Source organism: Musca vetustissima, unplaced genomic scaffold, assembly GCF_032173495.1.
Source record: "Musca vetustissima isolate MV318-11 ecotype Yass unplaced genomic scaffold, APGP_CSIRO_Mvet_v1 utg72218, whole genome shotgun sequence".
NCBI lineage: Eukaryota > Metazoa > Arthropoda > Insecta > Diptera > Muscidae > Musca > Musca vetustissima.
In genome coordinates, this window is record NW_026876601.1 from 145,033 (window position 1) to 169,663 (window position 24,631).

At 32.0% G+C, this 24,631-nt stretch overlaps 1 protein-coding gene across 1 annotated transcript in view; it reads right to left on the reverse strand.

Moving 5' to 3' along the window:
* The window catches only part of LOC133321150 (short neuropeptide F), a 61,554-nt gene extending 51,386 nt beyond the window's left edge, over nucleotides 1-10,168 (reverse strand). The window contains exon 1 of the mRNA XM_061530243.1: nucleotides 10,164-10,168. The gene's annotated coding sequence lies outside the window, so the exon portion shown is untranslated. The remainder of the gene's footprint in view (nucleotides 1-10,163) is intronic.
* Between the last annotated feature and the right edge of the window lie 14,463 nt (nucleotides 10,169-24,631).

Consider the following 24,631-nt stretch of genomic DNA (forward strand, 5'->3'; position numbering starts at 1 on the left):
ATTAAAAAAGGGTACATCAAAAGACGATATTATGAAATATTATGTATCCTGTCAAGGTATAGGTCGAAGAATATGTTTAAGGACACATATTTCCCATTGTTGTTGTTTTTGTAGTTAAAGAAAGGATATTCTTTTCGAAACTAAAGAAAATTGTGACTACGGCGATCAAAAATGGGCGAATCGAGCAAAGACTCTGCACTAAACCAACTTAAGGTAGACCAATCTAAAACGAGGTAATGCCTATTTTCAAAGTCATATGACGAATATAAGGCCCTATACTACTACTGAAAAAGAGCCGACTCACCTGAAAAATCCAGTGTATATGCTACAGCAAATTGGAAGTCCTTATTCGGCATTAGAGGCGGACCATTGAAGGTATAAGGAAACGAAGCATATGACCGAAAAACAATGGATAATAGATTTTAAAGAGTTAGCTGATCGGAAAAGTCATAATGAATATCTTTATTTGGTGTGAAAGAATCAACGCGAAGAAATGTCAATGATTTAAAGCTTAAATAATACAGTTAAAGGAGACTTTTATTTCATGGATGCAATATTCTAATACATTTGCCTAGCTGTATGAAGATCAGGACAGAAGTTAGAGGAGGGTAGAAATTATATGGCAAAGATAAATGCAAAGAAAATAATCCTTCATATGAATTAGATTTTTCCGAGGACGATTGTCGTAAAGCTGACGCTAAACAAATGCTAACCAATGCCAGTAAGTAGCTACAAAGGAAGATAGTGGGGCTGGTAAGCAGAAGCCGTGAATAACGGATGTCCTGCCTGTTTGTATGGTAAGCAGAAGCATGCCAGGAAGATAAAGCCTGTAGATAAAATTGTTGCTATAAAGAAGCTGATAAATGATGCATGTATATTTAATCCACCTGTCAATGGTAGTACACAGCTAAATTGAAAAGTTCCAAGGAGCTAGAAAATGCAGTCTAGAAGCCGACGAAATTTATTTGATCAGACAAAGGTTTGGCAGCTATGTAGATGTCGACAATTGCCAGTAGCTCAACCTGGTAGAAGGATCCGGAAGGCGAAGGAGTGGGTACCAAGTTTATAGCTCTGAAGGTCTTTAAAAAATCGTAAAAAAACTCCTCGTTTATACCTCTGAACATTTAAAAACGGACGCTTATAGTTCCTAAGGCCATTTTACAAAAAATTACAGTATTTTTCGGTTAATTGAACCTACGGTTAATTGGTTTCCACGCTTAATTGAACCTCATGATGGGTCAAAAATATTTCATTTCATAGTAAGCGGGTTCGGATAATTGGTTCCTCGGTTAATTGAACAAAAATTTGTGCAAATTTTGATGTGCAATTAACCGAAAAATACTGTATTTAAAAATTATTTTTCATTTTTTAGGTCTTAAGGATCCTAAATAATATTGTCTTCCAAAAATCCACCATTATAGCTCTGAAGGTCCTTAAAAAGTCCACGTTTATAGCAACTTTAACAAATCGACTTCAATAGCTTGAGGTTAAAAATCACTCTTATATGTCTGAGTAAATTTTGGTATTGAAATTTGACAGTCAATGAGAATACAAATTAAAGCCAATTCGGTTGAAAAACGTGTTCAAAATACCGATAATATTACTCATTATTAGCGCAGGTATGGGGTAGCACCGTTATATGGGGGCTACCCTAAGTTTCATTCAATATTATTAATTTTTAGTACATGGATGTGCTAATAAATAAAAACCCAAAGTACTAATATACAACCAATTCGGATGAAAATCGTGTCCAAACTCCCCTAAATACCGAATATTAGAGGGTATCGTTATATGTGGGCTACCCTGAAACTTGGGTCACTATTAATAATTTTTTGGTGCGGTCATGTGGTATACAATTAGAACCCAAAAAAAACTCTAAATACCGAATATTGTAGATCCGTTATATTGGTGCTACCCTGTATATTGGGTCAATATTAATAATTTTTTGTACGAAGAAGGGTTATATGATGAGAACCCAAAATCCTAAATTACAGCGAATTCGGTGGAACAACATGTCCAAAATCCCTAGAATACCGAATACTGGGTGGTGCCGTTATACGGGAGCGCACGGAAACTTGGGTCAATATTAATAATTTTTGGTACAAATACGTGTTATTCAATTAGAACCCAAAATACCATCGTGTCCAAAATCCACAAAATATCGACTATGGGGGGTACCGTTATATGGGGCATACACCAAAGTGTGTACACCAATACCTAACATCCTAGAACTACTAGTAATGTCGGTGCAAAATTTCAAAGCTCTATCTTAAACAATGCGATCTCTATTGTAATTTCAACAGGCAGAAATGCATAAATCGAAATAAATTTTATTCTGATCAGGTATATATACTTCGAGGGGTATCAGGTGAATATTTAGATGTGTTGCAAACGGAATGACAATTTTAATATACACTTCACCTTGTGGGGGAGGGTATAAAAATACACGCTTATAGCTGAAAATCCGTGCATATTGCCCTGTATTTTTTAATATGCGTCCTTTATAAATATATCCTTAAAAATCAACGCTTATAGTTCTAAAGGTGTTTTATACAAAAATTCACGCTTATAGCTCTGAAGGTACTTCATAAAACAGCTGTAGAACCCTACGTTTATTGCTTTGTTTTTCTGCGAATAAAATTTCCTCAAAAAACACTTTTCTATTCTTAGAAGAATTAAATTAGAATTTGTAACGCCTACGATTCAGGATATACATGCCTTAACAGGAAATGAAAAAGTAATTATCTCACATGGTCATCCATTCACACAGAAGTGGCCTATATTTCGTTCCGTTTTTTTACGATTTATCAACACAATTGTTAAGCTATTTTTAGTTTTCAGAATTGTTTTTTATAAAAGTTTAAAAATAGATCAACGTTTATTTTAGGGTATGCCACAACAAGTTGTACGGTCTAAACATTTTTTCTGTGGCTAGGATAAAAATTTTTAGATTTTTTTAATCAAAACCAAAATGCTGATGATTTTCAAATAAATGCTAGATGAGGTCAGCGTAACAGAAAAATATAACAAACTGTCTGTTTGTCTGTCTGTCTTTTCCTTGGCCTGAATGATAAATCATTTGTTGAAACAATTGTGACAAACATTCTGATGTGACAAGTCACTGAAAAACAACGAATGAGTCTTCTTTATGACTTTCGTAACGATTTTCGTTTTGTGTGAAACGGCGAAGCGGAGGAGGCGAGGGAAGAAAAGGATGGATGAGGTTTCAGTTTTCAACTAGCAAGGCGATTGCTTGGGGTTGGGGGGCGAATGAGGGCAAACTTATGGCAACAATTGTCTTTTGTCTTATTTACACAGACAACAACAATAACAAATCCCTTGTTTGCCCTGGCCTTGATGACTTGACCAACTTCATGATACAGGATATACCCATTTCCCCATTGTTTTAGTTGTTTTTGTTCGTTTGTTTGTTTTTGCTAGAAATCTTCTTCGTTTGGAGGGAATGGCTGATAAGCTATTTACGGTTTCAATTACAATAGCTTATGCAAGTAGAGAACCGTAACAGATTAAATTCAATATTCCGTAAAGTGGTGGAGACCTACATAGCTATGCTTCTTAATAAAGGTAATCATGAGAAAAAAAAACTAGAAGGAAACTTGTTGTGTTACATAAATTTAATTGAAAATCTGCAATGAACAACTTGCGATTTAAATGAAAATCACTGGCAAAAAAAATCGTAAACAAACAAATTATACAATTGTAATTAACTTATATAATTTAAGAAATCATGAAAAACGGAAATTAATTTTCTTTTCATCGATTTGTTTGTGACATTTGCAAAACACCATTTATTTGACCTTAATTTGTTTTCGTTGTCATAAGAGGCCAAAAAAATATTTATCCACAGGCGAAGAATATGACCTTAGGTCAGTAATGAAGAAAGCTGTTGGGTGACACATGTTTGAAAACAAATCAACCACCATCTGCTGTATTAGATTGAGGTATACTTGTGGAGTAATATAGAATAATTTAATGTTCAAATTTAAATTGAAATCAGGATTCAAATCAAATAACATACAATAATTAGAAAAAAAATAATAAATTTATTTTAGAGCTACCTATAGACTACAATCAATGATGCCTGAAATACTAGCTATTTATACTCTTCACCACGCTGTGGTACAGGGTATTATGTCTTTGTGCATATGTTTGTAACAGGCAAAAATACTCGAGATAGACCCATGGTTCCTTTTGAGAATATGCATAGAATCACTTTCTGTGTCGATTTATGCATGTCCGTTTGTCCGTCCATGTATTTTTGTTAACAAAGTACAGGTCGCATTTATGATCCGATTTGGATAAAATTTGGCACAGGTGACTTAATTGACCCAAGGACGAACCCTATTGAAATTGGGAAAAATCGGTTCAGATTTAGATATAGCTCCCATATATATTTTCGTCCTATTTAAGGTAAATGGTGTACCAAAGTCACTATATATCTTTCGATTTGCACGAAATTTGGCATTGCGTAATGAATTAGGTCTAGAATGATGTGTGTTAAGTTTCCTGAAAATCGGTTCAGATTTAGATAAAGCTCCCATATATAATTTCGTCCGATTTAAGGTAAATGGTGTACCAAAGTCCCTATATATCTTCCGATTTGCACGACATTTGGCATAGCGTACTTAATTAAGTTTAGAATAGTTTCGTGAAAATCGGTTTGGATTTACATATAGCTCCTATATAAATTTTCGTCCGGTAAATTGTGCACTAAAGACCCATAGTTTGTCCGATTGCCACACAATTTTGTACAATAAACTGTAGTTAATACAAGTTAACCTCTGCCATTCTCATTGAAATCGGTTCAGATTTTGATATAGCTTCTACATATATATTTTCGTCCGATTTTACACAAAATTGATGTGAAAAGTTTCGAAATCGGTTCAGATTTGGATAGAGCTTCTATATATTTTCTCCCGATTTAAGGTAATTTTGTCCCATTGTAAGAAGCAACCCTATATCTGAACAAATGAAAAATTTAGTATAGGTTGCAGAATTCGACGTCTGTTAAATATATCTGTTGAATATACCCAAAGTGGTGAAACGTATCATATAGTCGGCCCCGCCCGACTTTACTACTTTCCTTACTGGTTTTTTAAATACATTATTTTTTGAGACTATTTAGCTGTCACCATGGGGTTTCTTCAAGAATTCATTTCAATGGGTTGTCGATTTATATTCATGGATATTCAAAGAATATTATACAAAGCGTTTTTAAAGAATATTATTTGTGGACCATGATAATAGTGATTTTTTTAATAATGTTGAATGGAGGACCGTTATGGCGTCGATTGTTTAAAAGAATATATTTAGCATCACCATTAAATGCATAATATTTATAAAACCAGGGAGTGGAGTAGTATAGTCGGACAGGGTCGACCATATGATACCCTATACAACTACCATGAAAATCTAACTTTCTTCGGTTCTGGACAATATTTCGCGATATTTGCACCCTTTTGATCGATTTTCTAAATCTAGTTTTCCTAAGGTGAATATTTACGCCATAAAATAAAAAATTGGTCACTTTATGTTCTGGTTAATTAGATCCTCGAAATATTGACCGGCCATTATCTAAACAGTCCTTCTAAGTACCTCATAATATCCCCTTCATCGTGTAAAATGTGCGATGTTCTACATAAAATAATGGCCTCTAGAGCAACTGGAAAATCTGACAAAAATAAAGTTTTCGGTTCATTGCACCCCCTAAAGTAGGGTAATAGTAAAATTAAACTGTATCATAACACATAAATACCATTTAATATTTACGTACAACTCCAACATTCGAATATGGCTGTACGTATGTAAAGGTCAATCACTCCTCTTGGATATACTATCAATTTTTTCACATTTTTCACACAAAAATCTGGGTCCGTTTTACCCGCTAAATACTGATCGATCTTTATCAAAATAGTCACGCTTATACTTTGGCATGATCCCCTTCTCCACGGAGAATAATTTTGGTCTATTTCAACTCCTGAATATTACCGGATCATTACTAAAAACAATTGGGGCCTTCTTGGGCCAGAACCCATCCTACATGAGAAATTTCGTGAAGATTGGTTCATAACTGTGGCATGTATCTTGTTTAAAAAATAATATTGTACAGACGGGCGGACACACATGTGTAGTTCGATTTAGCCAATCGAGATATGACAAACGGTATACTCAAACTCTTGAGGCTGCACAAAACTATAATTCCCTGACAACATTGTTGTGTAAGACATAATATTTTTTAGAGGCATAGTATTTTTTAGTCATAATATTTTTTAGTCCGCACAGTGTAAGACTGGACCAAAATAGATGTAGTGGTTCAATCTTAATGAAACTTTGTACATACGGTGTGTGGGACTAAAGAATGTGTTTAAGTTCGATACATTGCTCACGGCAATATATATGATTGCCGAAGGCATTGTTTCCCGTTTTTCAGCATTTTACACAAAAACAATTGTTAATTTGGCCAGCTTTTTAAAATTTGGGGAAATCTTTTACATATCCACATAGAACTACGTTTATTAATCTAGTTCGGAGTTTAGCTGTTTCCTCCCCTCTTCTACTATATCTCCCGTATTCACATGTGCTATACCTATATTGCCTAAAGGCGCATTTTGACCTTTTGTGAAATGTGGTCGTAGTTGTTGATCACGACCTTGCTGTAGCTTGTTTGCCCATCGCAACATCACTTCCATACCCGATTTCGTAGAATAAACATCTCTCGCTATCGTCGTTAATGCACGCATAAGGTAAATTCTTGTTTCTAACGAAATCCATATACTTTACAATAAAGACTGAAAATGTTTACAAAACTCTATTTCGTTTTTCTTTTTTTTTATTTTTTGGTTTTCACAGCTTTGGTTAATATCGGTTCAGATTTGGATATAGCTCCCATATATATGTTTGTCTGATTTAATGAAAAAACTGCATTAAGATATTTATATTAAGTTTTGTTAAAATCGGTTCAGATTTAGATATAGCTCCCATGATTTTATATAAATGGTGCACTCACTCTATTTGCACGAAATGTTGAATAGATTATCTAATCGAGTCTTGAATGACGTGTTAGACTAAATTTTGCATATCGTGCCGTATTGAGATTCGAATGAACTGTAACGTTTTGTTAAAATCAGTTTAAATTTACGTTCTTGATTATCAATGCCAATTTGTTCATATTTATTAAGCTATATCTTCCTTATCACTATATTAATCGACAAAATTCTTTCTGATTCATGAATTTCTTAAGGATTTTTATAGTCATGCAATAAATTTTATAAAAATAAAATTCCCTCTTTTTATGTATACGTATCGACGCTAAGTATACGCCACCTTGTCTAATATTTGAATATCCCTTCTTTAGCGTATACGTGTGGATATAAAACATACGTCGCCCTGTCTATCATATAAATATCAATAAACTAATTGCACATCAGCTCAAATTTTGGTATGAAGAATATGGCATGGATTTTTTAAAGATTTTTTAATGCAATGAGGGTGATTCGTTTAAAGATTTTATTTCTATGACTATTTTTTGAAGAACTCTTTTTCGACAGATTAATTAGCTATAAGCACGAATTTGTATATTATCAATGTGCCAGTTTCAGTTTTCTCCACAAATTTTAAAATATTTGTTATTCCCATAGAAATTAAATAGAATCCATATTGCTAACAGTATGACGTTTTTTTAGAATATTTTTTGTAGGACAATTTGAACATGCATTTTTAAAGAATTTATTTTCAAGGACCTTCTAGCTATTACTGTATATATTTTCCAGTACTTATTTTTAAAGGATTATCGCTATAAGCAAAGAGTTTTTAAAATAAATTTTTGGAAGGTTATTATATGCGTGGATTGTTAGTGAATATTTTTTAGGGGACAGTTATATGATTCGATCTTTTGAAATATGCTTTGATTTTCAGCGCACATCTTATCTCTTGTATACGTGTCGGCCACTGTCGCCACTTTGCCTACCATTTCAATATTTCCACTTTAGTGTATACGTGTTGCAATAAAACTTATGCCACCTTGTCACCAAATAAATATCAATGAAATAATTTTATATCAGCATTTCGCGAGTTTTAATTGTTTGGATATTCCCATAAAAATTCAATAATAAAATTCGCAAATAAATAACCATAATATGTTGAAATGTTTAAAAGCCAAATAGCTAAGAGCTGGATGTGACATTTTTTAAGAATAATTTTATAGGATTATGCAAGCCGGTATTTTTTCAATAAATTATTTCGAAAGATTAACTAGTTATCACCATGGATTTTCAGCTACTTTTTTGAAGAGACTATCGAGACTAAGCATGAATTTGTAAAAAATATTTTTCAAATGATCAGCAAGGCTATAAGCGTTTAAACCCTTTTTTAAGGACCCCTAAAAGTGTCGATTTTTTAAATAATATTTTTTGACTACCATTTTACTGGCGTGAAATTTTTTAAGAATATGTTTGGAGGACCATTATAAGCGTGGATTTTATAAGGAATATTTATATATTTGAGTAGGTGTTTGCTTTTCTGGATATGGTGTGTAGAAAAGGTATGTAGGTATGTATGCATCCCCATATAATATAATGAAATTATTTTATATGAGTATTTGTTTCCAAATTTTCAATAGAATCTGCAAATATATAACAATTCTGTGTTAAAATGTTTAAAATCCAAATAGCTAAAAGCTTGGTGTGAATCAGTTAAAGAATACTTTTCATTGGCTTTTCAGAATATGGATTTTTAGAAAGAATTTATTTTTAAAGACTGCCCGAGTTATCGCCTTAGATTTTTTGATTAACTTATTTTCAAAGGATTATAGGTCTGTAATAATGATTTTTTTTATATTTTCATCGGACCAACAAGACTATAGCGTGGATAAAAAAATTATTTTTGGGGACAATTATAAGCTTGGATTCTGTAGTGAATATTATAGGCGGCAATTACCAGTGTGAATTTAAAAAAAAACATATTTTTGTGGCTATTATAAGCTTGGATTTCTTAAAAAATATATTTGAATTATAAGTGGTGATTTTGTAGTGAATATTTTTGGAGGAAGTTTATAAGCTTTGATTTTATAAGGAATATTTTTGAAGGGTCATTATCATCGCCGATTTTTTATATAAGTTTATATATAGAAATATATATATGTTATTATCGCTTTGTATAGTATACGTGTCGACAATCAACATACGCCACCTTGTACACCAGTTTAATATTTCCTCTTTAGCGTATACGTGTGGATATAAAACATACGTCACCCAGTCCACCAGTCACATATTAATCAATGGAATTATTTAATATCAGTTTTTCCCCAAATTTTAATTTTTTTTGTTATTGCCATAAAAGTAAACAATAGAATCCGCAAATAAATAACGATTATTATGTGTTAACATGCCTAAAAGCTATATAGCTAACAGGTTGTTCGCAGCATTAAATAACACTTATTGAGAAAAAAGTTTTTGGCTTTTGCTTTTCATTTTCATTTAAATGGCAAATATCATGCGCATCCTGTGATAAACTACCATTTTCACTTAAAAGTGTAAATTATCCATTTGATAATAGTTTTTCAATAGGTTTTCATTGCAAAAAAACCACACAACCCAACAAATGTATGGAATATTTAAATGTGAATCAAAAAAATATTTGAGTTTGTGGTTTTATTTTTGATTTTCCCGTTAATGTTTTTTTTATTGTAAACATTTTGGTTTTTATTTAGAATTTCTTTTATTTTGTCCAAACTATTGACAATTGAGTGGGGTATATTATGCATTTGTAATTTCAACAGCAGAATAGGTATTTGTGCGTGTTACCAGAGTTAAGTACTGTGGTTGCTCTATTTCAATAGAGGTTCCGGAACTATTGCAACGTTTCTAGGCAGCTTTAAATTATTTGCATGGATGGATAATCAAAATAAGTAAAAGGGTAACATTTGATAGATAATCGCCTATAGCCCATCATAACAAAAACAGCAAGTATACTAATTTCATGGTTATCTGCAAATTCCGTAGCCATTACTCTTAACTTCCGTTATCCTTTGTTTCATTTTTATTAAACACTACCAAAGAAAAAAACCAATATCATCTTAAATCATATGACCTTAATTACAAAAAACACAGCCTAAATGTATGCCATTGTACGGCACGTATAAAAACCTGTATCAATTTTCTTTAATACAAACAAGAACAACAATAACCCCACCATTTCCATTATCATATAAGAATGTCCCTTTGACATATGTATCCTTGTAGACATCCTATCTACATGTGTCGGCATTTCATTGTTATAGTCAATTTAGCGGAAAATGATACAAACCAAGCAAGGACTTAATTAATTTTTTTTTCATCTGACCTGTCATACGCTTTAATTTGCTACTAACCAAAGCTACATTTTGGATAGCCCATTTTCCCCAAAACGCACATACATCCTTACGACACATTCAAATGACATATGTATGTGAAATTAAGGCAGTAACCTACAGGTGGTTAAATAAATAGACAACTATTTATTTTGTAAACATTAAGATGTGTTTGGGTGTGTATGTGTGTGGGATATGTTAACCGACCGAAAATTTAATAAATATTATTTTTGCCCAGGAACACCCAGCATTCTCGCACACACACACATACACCGTTATATACTCACACTCATATATCTTACAACAGCATCCCATTGTTTATTTCCCACACACTAAATGCCTATAATGTCCTATTTACGACAAACTATGAAGGAACGCAGGGCATTTAATGAAGATATTTAGGCATTGTTCCAAAGGAATGTATTTTTGGAGAGAGCATATGTATTATACAAAGGGGTATTGAAAAGGAAGGGGTTTTTAATAAATATTAAGAAATAACTGGGAGATCTAAAAAAATTAAATTATGGACATTTTATAGAATTTGTTATTAAACGGTGGAGAAAATAAAGTATTTTTTGTAGAACCATTACAAGACCATTGTGATCGTAGATTTTTTTAATCAATAATATTTGAAGGACAGTTACATTTGGAGGTTCATTATAAATAAGATTTTTTGAAGGACAATTTCATGCGTAGATTTTTAAAAAATTACTTTTAGGGACCATAATAATAGTACATTTTCAACGATCGTACATTTTCAGCGTGATGTATTTTAAAAATAATTTTTCAAATGACAATCATAAACGAAAGTTTTTAAAGTATATCATTCAAAGGTCTATCAAAAGAGTGGATTTTTTAAATAATATTTATGGAGGCCATTTATAATCGTAAATATTTTAAGAAATAAATTTTGAAGGGCAATTACATGTGTAAATATTTTAAAAAAATATATATTTTTTGTGAACAGAACAATCATAAGCGTAATTTTTTTTTAAAGAAGGATGGATTTTATTAAGATTATTTTTGGTGGACCATTATAAGCGTCGATTTTTAAAGAAAACCATTTTAAGCTTGGATTTTTAAAGAATAATTTGGGCCCATTTTTATCGTTGATTTTTTAAAGAATAAATTTGAAGGACATTAAAAAAAAATTATTTAAAGAACCATGGTAATCGTACATTTTTCAAGAATAAATTTTCAAGGACTAATATGAAGTGGAAGTTTTTTAAATAGTTTTCAAAAGTCAATCATACGTGTGGATTTTGGAAAGAAAATTTTTGGGAATTGGATTTTTTAAGGAATCGTAGATTTTTGAAGTAATGTTTTTGGGAGGAACATTATAAGCCTCGATTTTTTAAAGAATATTTTTCAAAGGACCATCACCATAAGCGGGGACATTTTAAGGAATATTTTTTCATAATTAATAATAATAATTTTTAAGAACTAATAGAAACGTCGATTTTTTAAAAGCATATTTTTACAAGGACTTATATAAGCGTGGATTTTTTAAAGAACTTTGTTCAAGCATAACCATAGGCTTGGATTTTTAAATAATGTTTTTGTAGGATTTTGTATGCCTGGATATTTTAAAGAATATTTGTCAAAAGAATATTATAAGTGTAAATTTTTAACATACGTATATTTTCAAATAATATTTTTTGGGGACCATTATAATTGTATATTTAAACCAGTAAGGCCGACTATATGATACCCTTCACCACTTTATGTATATTGTACATATGGAACTAAACACACATCACTCTAGACTTAATTCAGTACGCTATGCCGAATTTCGAGCAAATCGAATGATATATAGGTACTTTGGTGCTCTATTTACCTTAAATCGGACGAAAATATATATGTGAGCTATATCAAAATCTGAACCGATTGTCAGAAATTTCCTTTGGTACACCATTTACCTTAAATCGGACGAAAATATATATGGGAGCTATATCTAAATCTGAACCGATTTTCTCGGACTTAATTGAGTACGCTATGACAAATTTCGTGGAAATCAAAGGATATATTGGGAATTTGATGCATCATTTACTTAAATTCGGACGAAAATATATATGGGAGCTATATCTAAATCTGAACCGATTTTCAAAAAATTTAGCACACATCGTTCTAAGCTTAATTCAGTACGTTATGCCAAATTTCGAGCAAATCGAAGGATATATAGGAACTTTGGTGCACCATTTGCATAAAATCGGACGAAAATATATGGGAGCTATATCTATATCTGAACCGATTTTCACGAAGCTTAAAGAATACACACATCATTCTGGACCTAATTCAGTACCCTATGCAACATTTCGTACAAATCAAAATTTATATAGGGACTTTGGCTTAATTCAGTACGTTATGCCAAATTTCGAGCAAATCGAAGGATATATAGGGACTTTGGTGCACCATTTGCATAAAATCGGACAAAAATATATATGGGAGCTATATCTATATCTGAACCGATTTTCACGAAGCTTAAAGAATACACACATCATTCTGGATCTAATTCAGTACCCAATGCAAAATTTCGTACAAATCAAAATGTATATAGGGACTTTGGTTCACCATTTACATAAAATCGGCCAAAATTGTATATGGGAGCTATAACTAATTCTGAACCGATTTTCACGAAACTTGGCATCGTTCTGGACCTAATTCTGTACACTATGCCAAATTTCGAGACATGTAGGGACTTTGGTGCCTATATCGGACGAAAATACATATGGGAGCTATATCTAAATCTGAACCGATTTTTACCGATTTCAATAGGGTTCGTTCTTAGGCCAAATAAGTTACTTGTGCCAAATTTCATCTAAATCGGATCATAAATGCGACCTGTACTTTGTTTACAATTTAACATCTACAGACGGACGGACATGCATAAATCGACTCAGATTCTATGCATATTCTCAAAAGGAACCATGTGTCTTTATCGTTTCCTTTTGCCTGTTACAAACATATGCACAAAGACATAACACCCTGCGCCACAGTGTGGTAAAGGGTATAAAAATATTTTTTTAAGAACTGTAATACATCTGGAATATTTTAAGGACAATCATAAGCGTGAACTTTTGAAAGAATGCGCAAATATTATGAAAAATCTACACTTATAATGGTCCTTAAAAATATGTTTAAAAAATTTATTTTTGTAGATTATTTTTTTACACAATATTTTTGAACTGTATAAGGTGTAGATTTTTTGGATTTTATTAGACTGTTGTAATGGCCATTATAATTGTGTATATAATTATTAGTAAGTATGGATGTTTAAAGAATATTTTTTAGAAAACGTTACTAAGTGTGGATTTTAAAATAAAATATTTTTTGGAAGCTCTCTTTAGCATGAATTTAAAAAAAAACATATTTGAGAGATTTTTAAAGAATTTATTTCCAAAGGACCATCACAGCCATTACAGTTGTTTTTTAAAGACTGTTAAAAAAACTTAAGAGTGGATTTTTATACCCTACGCAATTATGTTGTAAGAATATTAAAGCTTTGTGTGGCCCCAAGAGTATGTAACTCCGCGAGATATTGATCCCACCTTTTAATATACCGGTACCCATATCTCGACTAGCTGAGTCGATCTAGTCACGTGTGTCCGTCCGTATTTAGTAAATTTATATTCTATGGAGTATCCTGACGTATATACTCCAGAGAAGTTTATAGCATATCCAAGAGGAGTGGTTTAGCTTTTAATTGATACCAATTATATTATTGTATGAACTCAAATTATTATAGGGGTGTACCTATTCCGATATTGTCTAGAGGTCGGAATTGTGACGCTGATGGTTAGGATTTTTTTCATTAGGTTTCGGTTATACCCCAAAGCGACGACTATAATTTTTGACCATAATATTTAGGTGATGAATATATTACAAGCCGAATATCACAAATATTCCATTGGGTGGCAATCAGTCTAACTAATTTGTATGTCGGGTAAATTGAACAAAAACTTTCGGAAAAACATGATTCGGAAGATATGCCAAAACTACCTTCATATCCCAATCAGTTCACCCAAAATACAAATGGTACCAAATTAAGTAAATATGTACGAATTCACAAAACTTCATACATAACTCAATTCTAAACTCCAACATTAATTGTTACTTCTCAACATGAACTCGCATTCCAAATTGTATCAAAATTAGTACATATTTCGGATACTTATAGTTTGAATTGACCGCTAGAGTTCTAGCTCTACCGGTTCGCCAAATACAAATGGTACCAAATTTAGTACTTTTCGTAGCATTTTATCTGACACTTTTAGACCAAGAGTGACCGGCATCGCAAATTTCAAGATTCTAGCTTTAGCCGTTACGTCTGGGCGTTCTGTCAGTCAGTCAATCACTTTTCTCTTTTAGTGGTATCGATATCGTAAAGAATTGGTAGAGATTTTTTTGTGGCGTCTCCTCCCGATAACCCTTTTTCTAATCATAATTTGCTGTCTAGCCTCATTTCCTTTTATCATTTTCGACATGTGTGGACTGACCATGGAAGCCATAGTTATTAACAAAGACGACACATCCTTTGTGTCGTCCACAATTTCCTCTGTATCACCCGGGCAAAACCATTTCACATTTGGCTCCTTTCTGTAATTATTTACAGTAAACAGAAATGTCACGGTGTGTTAGTGTGCGTGGGTGTATGAGACTTTAGTTGTCTCGGACAACAGATAGGCCAACATTTCTAAAAGCCAGTCAAACACAAAATAATTCTGTGGTATGCCACAACCAACACCAACCACTCGTTTCACAGTAGCTATCCACACTTTTCACAGTAACATGATTTTATCAGTGGCTATTACACCTCCACTTTCACCTCTTCCGCCTATATGTTAGGTGTTTTGCTTGCGGTTGTTCATTTCGGGAGTTGTTGTACATTTGTTGGTGTTTGTTTTTCTGAGCCGGGTTTGTTTTTTTTTCAAAATAACCACATAGCGAAAAAAACATTTTGTGGTCACAAAAAGGTTAACAGCAAGAAGAAGAACAACAACAAAAAATGGTCAATACCTCTAATGGTTGTAACAGATGTTTGGTATTTTGTTTATGGAAATTCCATGAGTGTTAATTTTTAATGTTTTTATATATAAACAGTATATTGAAAATATTTAGTAAATTATTTTTTCCACAAAACATAATTTTTTAGTGGGTTATAGTTATAACCTGTTTTAAATTATTATTCTAGGCTATATTTTAGGTATTTGTTTTACTAAAAATTTAACACATTTAAAATCAATATAACTAAATTTTAAATTCCAATACAATTTCATACACCTACTAAATCAAACTGTTGTATTTTCTATTATTTAAATCCCCAACACAAATTGATTTAATGTAATGCCTGCCTCCATGTCATGGCAAAAGTTAAATCTCTATCTATCTAAAATATGGGTATGTAATCTAATCCGATTAGCCAATACAACTAAAATCCATATGACCCAAACAACCGCAAACGAGACATGGGTACAAACGAAAAAAAAAACAGACACACACACCCTAGCAACAATATACACAAACAAACAAAACCAAAAATCCATGCAGACAAAATATCCACAGGATTATGACCTAAGGGTCTATCATGAAATCAACAAAAAGGATAAAATCAAACAAAAATAATGTCTACTACCACAACAAAAAAACAATAACAAAAAAATACACAATATTTATTGTGGTGCTAAAAATCTGTATTTTTAAATATGACTACAAATTGATTTACAACGAAAAGCTACATTTCTTTTAATTTATGTGATTTTGAGTTTTGTTATGACAGTTTTTGGGAAAAAGGTCAGTCTCACAGAAATTCGGTCTGATATACATTTTGTTTTGACACATATTGACTGTTACAAAGTGTCACATAACACTTGTTGTCAATTGAAACTGTCAATCAACAAAAAAGGGTTCAATTGAATTTCTTGGGAAATTCACAAGAAAATGATTTGAAATTCTGCGAAAAATTTAAACATTATTTTGTTTTCAAAGAGTCTGCAATTTAAATAATCGATGTATATAAGAAAATGTGATTTAGATCTTTTGAATGAAATTGACAAGTAAAAGAGAGTAATTCTTACATCGAGTATCGTCTTAAGTTTTTAGATTTGGGAACAAGTAAAAGTCACTGGGAGCTACATCAGTAGAATAGGGTGGGTGGTCAAGCAACTCGTCCCTAAAAACCGTTTCCATAACATTGCCAGCTAATTGAATTGTTTTTGCCTTCTTTGGGGCACTTCCTCCAACTTCAGTCCATTGTTTGGACTGTTCTCTTGTCTCTGAAGTATAGTGGTAGATCCATGTCTCATCAACAGTTATGAAACGGCGCTTAAAATCAATTTTATTTCGCTTAAAACGATCAAAACAAGCTTGAGGAATGATGAGAAATGTTCATTCTTATGCGTTTTTGATCGACTGTTAACAAATGCTACACTCATCTTGCTGGAAGCTTTTTCATGTATAGTTGTTCATGCAAAATTAAATGGACTCGATCATTTGAGATGACCATGATATTAGCAATTTCACGCACTTTTATTCGTAACAAAACTTAACATGTGTTCATAACAGAGATGGAAGTTTCCAAAACACTTAACTTTTTTCAGTTTATACCGCGCATTTTGTGCTAGGCTGAGTTTCCGAACTACCCTCGTAACTAGATATTCCGTCCACATGATATTATAAAATGTTTTCAGCATGTAAAAAAGTATGAGGCGTTCAGTGCACACTTCGATTAACTCCACTTTCTGAAAAGTCTTAAATTTAAGTTTGAAAAGTATTTTTATGACCATAACTTTTTAAATTAAAACATATTTTCTGAATAATGAACATAAGCACTGTTATGTATTCTATATTATAAAATTGAATTCATTTTATAAATGAATTTTAAACACAACATGTACTTCATCATCGCTTTTCCCAACATTTTGTTATAGGGAGTTAATCGATGTGTACCTACACTGAGATATCCATATACCCTCAGTTTATGGTTTGCGGAAGTCTCTCGAATTACACAGGTTTTTTTTTCGATTTATATAAGGTATATGTGAATATCAAAAAAACAAATACAATTTACAAGTTTATAAATTATTGACCCTTTATGGGGGAGTACCAGAAGGAGAGGTGCGACGGATCTCACCTTCGGACTTGATCTAGGCTTAGTTTGGTTCAAATCGGGCATTCCACTCGCCTAAAAATTTTAACCATTTGAGGGGAGGTACCAAGTTTGCAAGGTTATAACTCGAGAAATATGAACATAATTCATATAATTTAAATTCATTACTATAAAATGAAGTGTTCCTGTCAAAATCGTAGAATATTGGTAATAAATAATAAGTTGCGTGGAAGCTGTGATGGTGGTAAAGTAAAAAATGGGTGAAAATGTGTTGAAGCCAACAAGTTTGTTTGTGTTCTTTCCTGATTTGTTGATAAACTACACAACGCACACATATGCGATTAGTGACTAAGTTGAAGAATATCCCATAGACAATATGGTAACTCATATGTGGAACCCCGCGTGTTTAGTTATTGACGAATCTAATGATTCGTTTAATTCCGCCCAAAAAAATGGCGGATATAGGTACCTTGAATGTACGAAAAACTGCAAAAACTTATTTTGACAAATTCGCGTATATCATTACGTTTTTCTTCGATTTGTTTTTACAAACATTCATATTTGTATTATCATATTCGCGAATCTGTGTAAAAGTAGTCAAAATTATCCAAAATTGATTGTGGCGGCTCATGGGCGGTTCTTAACCAATTTTTTTTTAAATAGGTGTACTTTTGTGTATTTTCATAAGAAGTCTGATGCGCATAAAAATCGTATGCACGATGCGTAATTTTTAGTAAGGTGCATCGAGCGGTACACTTTGGCCGCTAAATGAAACCTCGAAAAATTCATAATTATTGGGAGTGATTGATTCGGTTTATACAAAAACCGCATGCGCATCAACTGATTTCAACGAATACGCGAACTTTAGTCTTTTTAATGTTGATCATTTTCATATACTGTAACTGCAATATATTTGGTCATTTTTAAAGTCGAAACTCTTAACAGAGGAATCTACCGATATTGAACAACCATCTAATAGAATTTGTAGAAGATCTAGACAAAACCCAACTCTCTAACCATACTAAAAAATCATTTTGTGGCAATCCAAAAATTAATTTATTTTATTTTATTTGTTTTCATGCTTTTATTGTTTTCGCGACTATTAAACCGTATTTCAATGTGATATGACTAGTATGCAAAGAAAACAAATGTGTTTAACAATTTGTGAAGAAATTCGCGAATTAAAACAATTAGGAATTAATTTTATTTATATTTGAAATACAAGATTTAAGATTAGATTTAAAACCGCTATAACTTTTGTGCGCAGCATCCGAATTTGTGAACGCGAAGAGATTTCGAATCAGCATATTTTCTTTAACCTACGAACCAAAAATCATGATTGTGCTTGCAAGAAATTTTCAAAATTTTTTTCCCATATACACCTTTAAATGTGTACGTATAACCCCCACACCCGAGTACAAACAATAATATAATCGGTATCAATTTAAAGGTCAAGTACTCCTCTTGGATATACTATCAACTTCTCGGGTCTATGTCCTTCAGGAGTAAATATAACGCCCCAGAATAAAACTTTTGTCATTTTCACACAAAATTCCGAGTCCTGTAAATACTGACCGATGCTCTTCAAAAGAGTAATGCTTATTCTATGATAAGACCCCTTTCTGTGAGTATAATTTCATGATATTCGGGTATTAATTGTGGCCTCTAGAGCGTGGTCGGATAGGGCCGACTATATGATAGCCTTTACCACTTTGGCTATATCCAAGAGATGCATACTAATAGACCTCGCATTTTTTTGAAGGACCATTAACATGAATGTGGACTACATAAAATATGTGATCTGTGTCTATACGTGAAAAGAACATTTCCAACGCTATAAATTATATATTTTTGATCAGCGTAAAATTATAGCCTCTAAACGAATTCACATAGATCGCCAAAGTTTTGCATAAAGTTGTCTTTTGTCTGCAGGCAGTTCATGTTTGAAGATGATCTCAATTCTGTAGAACTCTCATTGACATATTTTCAAAGTTTTGCTTATAGTCGAATTTAAGACCGAGTTTAGTTATTAAATTTGTCCTTGAGTTTAATTATTAAATTTGTCCTTGATAATCTAGACACTTAATTTTTTTTTATTTCCCACGAAAAATAGCGAATTCCAAAAAAATCTATTTTGTCTCACAAACTCAGTACGCCTCTTAATTGATTGGCTATTTCAATTGACTCACCACGATAATATCCCACTTGTAACACTTAATTTACGTGTTAATAATTTGTCCATTTTTAGTGGGCATTCCTTAACGCTTGGGAATCGGAAAATCTGTTCAACTGCCCTTAAATAATAATACTAGCCGCCTAGCCATTATTCGAAGAATTGTTATTGTTTTCTGAGATTTTATTGATATTTGTATTTTTGTGATGTAGATTTCTATGTTTCCACGTACACCTAAGGCAATAATCCTTGAGGATATTTTGTCTGAATCGATGGTCAGGTTGTTGTTATTGTGTCAATGTGGATGACAATGACACTTGTGGTTACAGTTGGTATTCGATGACTAAGCGGATTTTATTACACATTGCAATGGATAAAATTTTTCGTAAAATTAAACTGTGATTGAGGGACAAAATGTGGATATGAATTTCATTAAATTTATTGGAGGATATCAGAACGTAGGGTCGTTGTGCAGACAGAATAATAATAATAGTTTCTGGGAAATGCATAACACAGAAAATTTGTGTAAAAGCATCGAACGGGGCCAATATATTATATGATATATGCCCGTTAAAATTTATTTTCGATAACAATTAAATTGTTGTATATACAAATTTGAATTTATCCTCAGCTCCATTTTTGGAGCTGAGGATATTTGCAAAATTCCAAAATTTAATGTTCAGTACTCAACCCCTTAATTCAATTTTCCAATGAATTTAATATTGAACCTATTCGGCGTTAATAATTGCATAGATTTTCAAATGAAATTTCAATTTTCTTTTAATTACAGGACATAAATAGTCAACTAAATCTGATGATTTATGACTTACCAACACCAATGCTACCACCAACCCCAACATTGATTTATTCAACGGCATGTGATGTTGACAATGCTTCTGTGGTGTGGTTAAATGTTTATGTGTGTTTGTCAATTCGAAGAAGCCACAAAGAAGATAGAAGATGACCATACATGATTTATGTTCACTTTAGAGGTGTGTATGAATGATTATAGGTTGGTTGGCTGACTATGTGTGTATGTGTGGAGTTCGAGTATTTGTCCCCATAAGACCCCCCTTCAATTTGTCAAATATTGGAATAGACTTGAGGTCACATACACAAAATTTCCGTACTAATCACAATTCACATGCCTGGCAAGAGTGTTTAATCGACAAAAGATAGCATTTCTCTTTTTTGAAATGCCAAGGATTTGTCAGATTTTTTTTGTAAAGACTTGTGTGGAAAACTAAGGATTGTGGTTGGTAAGAGTTTTTTTTTCTGGTACCAGAGGAGTTGATATTTTTGGCAAAGTCTTTAGGAGACCTTTAAAGGTAAATTATTGGGTTTTATTAAAAAAAGTGGGGTGCTTTCTTGTGGTAAAGGATTAACAAAATTCAGAGTCCTTTGTAAATAGCACTTAGGTGGATTTTTCTAAAGATTTACATAAAATGATAATGAGCAAATATTTTGAAAGAACATTTTTGGAGGACGCTTGTTGGGTTTTAAGAAATACTTGTGTGGAGGGCCATCATAAGTGTGAATTCTTTAAGGAATATTTTTTGAGGATTCTATAAAGAATATTTTTCAAAGCACTATTAATGAATATTTTTAAAGAATATTTTTACAAGGATATCTATAATCGTGGAATTTTTAATTGTTAACAAAATATTAAAAAAAAAAACATATTTTAAGGAAATTTTTTTTCGAAGACAATAATAAGCGTGGATTTTTATAGAATTATAAGCGTGCATTTTTTAAAGAATAATTTTTGGAGGTCCTTCATGAGGGCAGAGTTTTTAATGACAATTTTATAAGTGTGGATTTTTTAAAGAATATTTCTTGAGGACAAACTAAGCTCGGATTTTAAAAGAATATTTTTGGGGTCAAACTAAGCGTGGATTTAAAAAAATGTTTCGAAGGATTTGGATTTTTTAAGAAAATTTTTCTGGATGATAATATTATGCGTGGATTTTTTTAAATAATATTTTTTGGAGGACGATTAAAAGCGTGGATTTTTTACTGAATATTTTTTGGAGGACCTTAAAAAGGGTGGATTTTTAAAGAATATTTTTTGAACGACCTTTAAAAGGGTGGATTTTTATACCCTTCACCACACTGTGGTACAGGGTATTATGTATTTGTGCATATGTTTGTAACAGGCAAAAGGAAAGGAGATATACACATGGTTCCTTTTGAGAATATGCATAGAATCACTTTCTGAGTCGATGCATATTCGTCCGTCCATGTATTTTTGTGAACAAAGTACAGAACGCATTTATAATCCGATTTGGATGAAATTTGGCATATTTCACTTATTTGACCCAAGAACGAACCCTATTGAAATTGGGAATAATCGGTTCAGATTTAAATATAGCTCCGATATATATTTTCGTCCGATTTAATGTAAATATTGCACCAAAGTCCCTATATATCTCTCGATTTGCACGAAATTTGGCACAGAGTAATGAATTAGGTCTAGAATGATGTGTGTTAAGTTTCCTGAAAATCGATTCCGATTTAGATATAGCTCCCATATATATTTTCCTCCGATTTAATGTAAATGGTGCACCAAAGTCCTATATATATTTTGATTTGCACGAAATTTGGCACAGCGTAATGAATAACGTCTAGAATGATGTATGTTCAGTTTCCTGAAAATCGATTCAGATTTAGATATAGCTTCCATATATAGTTTTGTCTGATTTTAGGAAAATGGTGCACCAAAGTCCCTATATATCTATCGATTTGCACAAAATTTGGCATAGCGTATTGAATAAAGCTCCCGATTTTAGGTTAATGATGCACCAAATCCCCTATATATCACAAATCACATATTCAAGTTTCTTCAATTTCATGATAATATACCCAAAGTGGTGAAGGGTATCATATAGTCGGCCCAGTCCGACTTGACTACTTTTGTTTGCCTTTCCCAACCAAAAATACTGGATTTAGTATTTGGGTTTAGGTGGGTAAATAGTTTTTTTTAACAAAAAAATTGAACTACTGTCTATATTCGTATATAGGCTCCATGTAAATCCTATTTTAAATATTATCGTATAAACTTTTTTGTATAAATGTTTATGTTTTAAAAAAGACCCTATAATTAGTTCCAATCAAAATTTGGATATTTCCATGACCATTGGTGTATCTTCTAACATATGTGGCTGTCATTTGGTATTCTTGCTTTTTGTTTGGTACAAAAAAATTGCATGGGTCCATGTTTTCATATAATTTTTTATGTAAACCTTCCTCCATATTTTCTGTATGGTGGAGGTCATAGTCGAATTTTCAGACCTGAGTGTCTACAATATGGTATTATGTTTTCTAAGATAATAAAAACACGCATGAAATACAATCCCGATCAATTTTAATTTTTTTTTAAATATGCACCACATGGTGCATAAAAAGTACATCGAAGTTTTTTCTATTTTTTGTTAAGAAATGACAGGGAAGAAATCTTGGATTTGTTTGAGATATTTTTATTTTACTTTTGGGCAAACATCAGATACAAAAGGCGTTAATTAGAATATTTGAAAAAAAAAATATCGCATTCAATTATCTTAGCTTGTCGACTACTGTCTCATAGTAGTTACATTAATAAGTATATTGATTTTCCCCATAGTCAGCAACGTCCACCAAGCGGTCGATTTGTGCTATTAATTCGCCTGAACTATGACAATACCTTGATAACATCTGTCAGTTATAATTATATGTCTATTATATTCATACGTAATTATGTATTATATTCATACGTAATTATTTAAAGCCTACACACACACATTGTTACGTAGCCAGCCAATTGTAATGGCCAAAGGTATAAAGGTAGAGGATTGGTAATACATGTGGGGATCTGCATACCATTTTACAACAATGACGCATGAACAAATCCATTAAGGATACATGAAGACCTGTGTGTGTGTGTAAGTCATATAAGTAATTTGATGAAACCTCATTGATTATGATTAAAATGAGTGACATACATATTATTATAAATAGGTATTAAAAGGGAAAGTTGCTATTTAAAAATAATATATAGATTTACATATAGTAAACTATATATATTAATATATATGTGATATGTTTCGTTGTTATAAAAAAATACAGAAAATTACTTTAAAAACTAATGGCTACGAAATTGCTATTACAACATGAAATCCTTTATACAATGCTGATATCATAAAATCCACACATTTATCTCCCTCCCCATTTAGTTGAGTTGTCTTATAATTGATTCCTGTACTCGGAACGTCCTTATGGTCATGCATACATACAGATACACTCCCACCCATACTCATACTGTTATATTATTGACTGAATTTTTAATGAGTTCGCCGAAGACAAGAGAAATGGCAGGAAAAAAGGATATCGCAAAAATAATAAACAATCATATACACAAACATACATATATACAACGTGCATACATATATCACGAGTATAAAGAAAAATCAATAAAATGCAATTTGATATTAGTATTTTTGTTTTTGCCTTCAATGCGGCGGCTACGCATTACATTTACATAAGAATTATTTTATATTTTTTCCGTCACATGTATTTAAAATTAAATTATCAACAATGTACATAAAAATAAAATAAATATATTGTTCATATTATTATAAGTGTGACAACAATGTATTTTTTATTGTTGAATTATTTGAATAATGATAAAAAAACTTTTGCGAATGTTGTTGATTGTTAAATTGTTTTAATAATTGTTAGTATCGGGGAAAAAATTGCAAACACATTGTTTACATATTTGTAATGTCAATCATAATTTGTGGGTGGTACAAATATTAGTGTATTGTATTCCTTAACACGGATCATAGAGAGTCTACGACAAATGGGCAGAGTGGAAATAATTCAATTAAAAAATAAATACATATAAAATTTGTACATCCTCTTTGCTGACTTGAAGGGTATTCAATACATTTGGCAATTAGAGCCATGACATGTGGTAAGTCGGTTAATTGAAATCGGCACAAAAATTGGTTTC